Source organism: Arachis stenosperma, chromosome 4, assembly GCF_014773155.1.
Source record: "Arachis stenosperma cultivar V10309 chromosome 4, arast.V10309.gnm1.PFL2, whole genome shotgun sequence".
Taxonomy (NCBI): Eukaryota; Viridiplantae; Streptophyta; class Magnoliopsida; order Fabales; family Fabaceae; genus Arachis; species Arachis stenosperma.
In genome coordinates this window covers 145,612,171-145,617,556 of record NC_080380.1, presented here as the reverse complement: position 1 = coordinate 145,617,556, position 5,386 = coordinate 145,612,171, and positions in this window count along the sequence as shown.

Below are 5,386 nucleotides of genomic sequence, written 5' to 3'. Positions count from 1 at the left end.
TCTCTAGCCGTCCTCCGCCCCCATTATAGTCCATCTCGCCTGTGAGTCTTCATCACACTCTTCCTCTGCTCATCGAGGTCACAGCACCCAGAGAAATTATCCAGACCAGAAGGAGGGAATAACCAATCCAGGAGAGAACGACGGGAATTAGGGGATTAGGGTTTTCAAGAGAGATAGAGAGGAGAGGGACAACGTCAAACGAAAGATAGAGAATAGAGAAAGAAAACGAAGGCGAGAACGAAATGCTTTTGAGTTACTCCGTTTTCAATTTTTTATTGCAAATTAATGTAAGGGTGACGCGTGGCTTCAAGATCCACGGTCATTACACAAGTTATAGATATATATCTACTTAATATACTAAAATTGGGTTTTTCCCCAACTAATGAAGGTGAGGTGTCGATCTCTTGTGACTCCGTTTTTCCTCCAAAATGAACTTTCCTATTTTCTATTTTAAATTATTTTATAAAACATATCTTTATTATAATAATATTATAATTAATATTTAATGAATAATACATAATTATACTAATTTAGAAACATATCTTTATTATAATTATATCAAATCAATATTTAATGCATTATTAAACTACTTATCAATTATCAATTAAAAATACTTTTAATCATTTAAATAATAATAATAGTAATAATAATAATATATGATAATGATAATTACCCGTGATATCATTTATTGAAAAAAATATAACGTAAAAATATCATTTATTATATATAATTCATAAAAAAATATATTTCACTTTTATTATTATTAGAAGATAACTTATTTATATTTTGATTAATTTCATTTATTATTATTATTATTATATTTAATTTACAGACAGATAAATTAATAACCATATTATTATTTATCAATATATTAATATTGATAATGATTACATACAAATTATTTAATATTTAATATTTCTATATTATTTATTTTTTATATATTTTGATATATTTATAAATATTTTTTAGGTTTAATTATTTTGTTGGTCCCTATAGTTTCGTGAAATTTTCAATTAGATCCCTATATTTTTTTTTTAATTGAGTCCCTATACTAAATTTTTTTTTCAATTAAGTCCTTCTTAGTAGTAATTGGCTTAATTTTATAGGGACCCAACTAAAAAAAAAAAGAATTGGTATAGGGACCTAAATAAAAGGAAAAAAAAAAGTGTAGCGACCCAATTAAAAAAAATTTTGGTGCAAGAACTCAATTAAAAGGAAAAAAAAGTATAGGGACCTAATTGAAAGTTTCGCGAAACTATAGGGACCAATAGAGTAATTAAACCTATTTTTTATTATTTTTATATGCTATATGTTTACCTCCACTATTTAAAATGTCTGGATCCGTCACTACTTTTGAGCGTAATTCATTGAATACATTTTATTACAGTAAATTAATTATATCAACTAATTTATTTGATTAGATATTTAAATATCACACGATTTATTATAATTCATATCAATCAAATAATTGTAATTTATTATATCAATTATTTTAATTCATTAATTTATAAGGTACATAATGGCATAGATGATTTGTTACTTATAATGATTAAATACAATAAATACAGATTAATTTAGTTAAAAAAATCATTGCCTCATATGTTTTCCTATTTATTTTTTTAATTTATTAAATTCAATCAATTATAATAAATTAATTATATCAACTAATTAATTTAATCAATTATTTTCTAATTTATTTTTTGAATTCAGTAAATCAAATAAAATCAATTATACTAATTATTTGTATCAATTAACTGCTTTGATTAATTCTTAAAAATATTTTTATTTAATTTATTTTATTTATTTAAATACATGAATTATAACTGATTAGTTATTTAATTTTATTATGATAAATATCAAATTCTATTTCGAATATAAAAATATAAAATTTTATTCTTTCCATTTTTATTTTACCACTATAAAAGACCATATATGCTAGAAGAAAATATTATTCATTTACCAATTACTCTTTCATTAGGTAGCTTTTACAACAATTCCTTTTCTTCCTATAAGGCGTCGTCGCAAGAAGTCAACTATGGTGGACACAAACCACGACACACTCTTCAACTCCCGTGCTCATCATTCAGAGTAATATATGATATGTTATCCATGAAGCATTTATAAACCATGGTGTTATCATGTATGCATAAATAAAAAAAATTCGTAATTAAGCTTAAGTCATTTACCTGTTTGTGTAGTATATTATAGTGTGAAATTACTTTCAATTTGTGTTGTGCAATGATATTATGGTTTAATTTAAGCTTTTGTTTTAGAACTGTGTTATGATTTTATCTCATCATTTTCTCTTAGATATCAAGTTGATGTATTTTTATTTATTATTATTGAAACGGATGTGATATAAAATTTGTAAAAAAAAAATAAAACTCTCACACTTAATTTATTTTATTGTAGTCTTTTATCTCTTCTATTTATTTTTATTTTCTTTTTATTCATTTTATTTTTTTTAAATATCATATAATTTATTATAATTTATACCAATTAATTAATTATAATTCATTATATCAGTTAGTTTAATTCATTAATTTATAATATGCATGATAAAATAGATTATTTGTTACTTATACGTTTATTCTTCTAAAATCTAAATCTAAATAATTATATTTTTAGTTTTAGTTATGAATAAAATATTATTAATAATAAATGATAATTAACCACTTATACTTTTAATCAAAGTGTTTGGATGCTTTTTATATTTATTAATATTAATTGTTGATTATTTTTCGTCAATAAATTGTATTATAATTTTATGTTAGTTCATAATTGATTAATGGTTAATATTCATGAAACTATGTTATTCTAAATTTTATATTTTACAAATATTTTATTTAAATATATTTTAAACATAAAAATGTATTATTTTTAATAATATCATACTTTTATTTTTTTAATTATTCTAAATGAATATTTTATCAAATACTAATTAAAGTCATCCTTTCATTTGCTTTTACTAATTTATTATGTAACTATTATATAAAATTAAAATCGTATTAATGAATTTAATATTAAAATTAATTTGACTTTTTATTTAGAGTGTTTTTCGATTTTTTAGTCTAATCAACCAAAACTATTCAATTATAAATAGTCACTTCTATCTTATTTTATATTATTAACTAATTAAAATTACTAAAATTTAATAATACAATTCTGCTTTATATTTTTATATTTAGTTCAATCCATCTAAACTATAGAATTATCATTTTAATTTTTATATTTTATAATGTAATACTACATACATTAATAGTAAAATAACATAGTAAATTTTCATGTTTTAATATTAAATATAAAATTAATACGTACAAAAAATTTTAAGCTTTTAAATCAATACGAATTATTGTAAATAATATTTATTTATGGCATAAACAAAGAAATACAGAATCTTAAATTTAGCATATAAAAATTTAGGAACATGTTATATGTACAAATGTAATTGCATAGTATTATTTTTTTAATGGTGTAGACCAACAACTCTAATTTTATTTCACGGTCAAATTTAACAAAAAAAGTCATAATTTTAAAGATAGTCAGAAAAAAATAACAAAATTAATAAAAAAATAGTTATATTATATTATTCTATTAATTTATTTAATATATTAAATTATTTTTATTTATATCAAGATTAATTTTAAATATTTTAAAATAAAAAGTATAATTAATTATAATTTGCATCTTAAATTATGTTGAGTACATGATATTCTATTGTGCTGCTAAAAGTAAAAATGGGATAACAAATATAATTTTATCTCTTAATTCAGTATATTTATTTATATTTTATACTTTTTTTACGATTAATTTTGTACAGTGTTGTTATATTAAATAAAATACCTGTTATAATAACAAAAAATAAAATAAAATTTCAATCAATAATTTTATATTCTTTACTTTTTTTTTTAATTTTATTTTGGATTTTAATTTATTACTAAAAGGTAGTAAAATTCTATTGATACTGAAATAAAGTTACAAAAAGGTCCATAGGGTAGAATAAGTAAAATAATGTGATACCCACATTACAACATCCAAATGAAACAACCTAAGATCAAAAATGTTTATCTTTCTCTTTCTCGCCGTCTATTATATTATCGATTCTATTATATAAAAATTGATTTTTTACATTTAATGATAGAGTCAACGCAGCATTCTTAATTTATTTTGTTTAACTCATTAAATACAATTCATTATGATGCATTAATTATATCAACTAATTGATTTGATTAGATATTTAAGTATCACATAATTTAAAATTATGTATATTAATTTTGATTTTTATGATATATAAATTTAAGGAATAAATTAAAATAATATAACTTATTACTTATTTAATTTGAATACAACAAATACAAAATTAATTTAGTTAAAAGTTTATTATTTTCTAATCTTTTATACATAAAAATGACAAAATAAAATTGTAAAAATAATCTTTTTATCATTTTTGCTATTTTTATTTTATTTTTTTCTTTTTTTATGTGTAATTTTATTTTACATTAACTTTGTGTATTTAATAACAAAATATACTCATATTAATTCTATCATATAATAATATATTTTTCTTCTATGTTAATCAAAGAATTTCAATAGTTATCAACTACATCTAATAGAATGACTGAAAAGTGAGAACTACGACAAGTTAAACCCAGATTTAAAATATTGAAACGAAGGAAAGAAAACAGTGGATATATGATTAGAGAAAAATATATAATAACGAGAAATATACTAAAACTAAATTTTTCCTCCAACTAATAAAAGTGAGGTGTCAATTTCTCATGAATTCATTTTTTCTCTAAAATGAAATCACTATTTTCTCTTCTAAATTTATTTTAGAAAAATATCTTTATTATAATTATATTACAATTAACATTTAACGAATAATGCATGATTATACTAATTTAAGAAAATATCTTTATTATAATTATATAAAATCAATATTTAATATATTATCAACTAATAAAAGTGAAGTGTCAATTTTTCATGAATTCATTTTTCCTCCAAAATGAAAGCACTATTCTCTCTTCTAAATTTATTTTAAAAAATATCTTTATTATAATTATATTACAATATTACAATTATATTACAAGTAGTATTTAATGAATAATGCATAATTATAGTAATTTAGAAAAATAAAATAAAGTCCAGTAATTTATCTTTCGACTGCACACGTATGTAGAATAACTTTTAAGAAGGAGTCACATATAGTAAATACGGTCGATGATTGTAAAATTATATACTAACATTGATATAATATTATTTCAGGTATATATTTTGCAAGTATTAAAGAAAAGTGTTGAGTTATTTTTTAGTGGGTTTAAATTATTTATTGTTTATTAGAGAATTTTGTGCATTAGAATTTTCTAATAATTTATTATTTATTTTG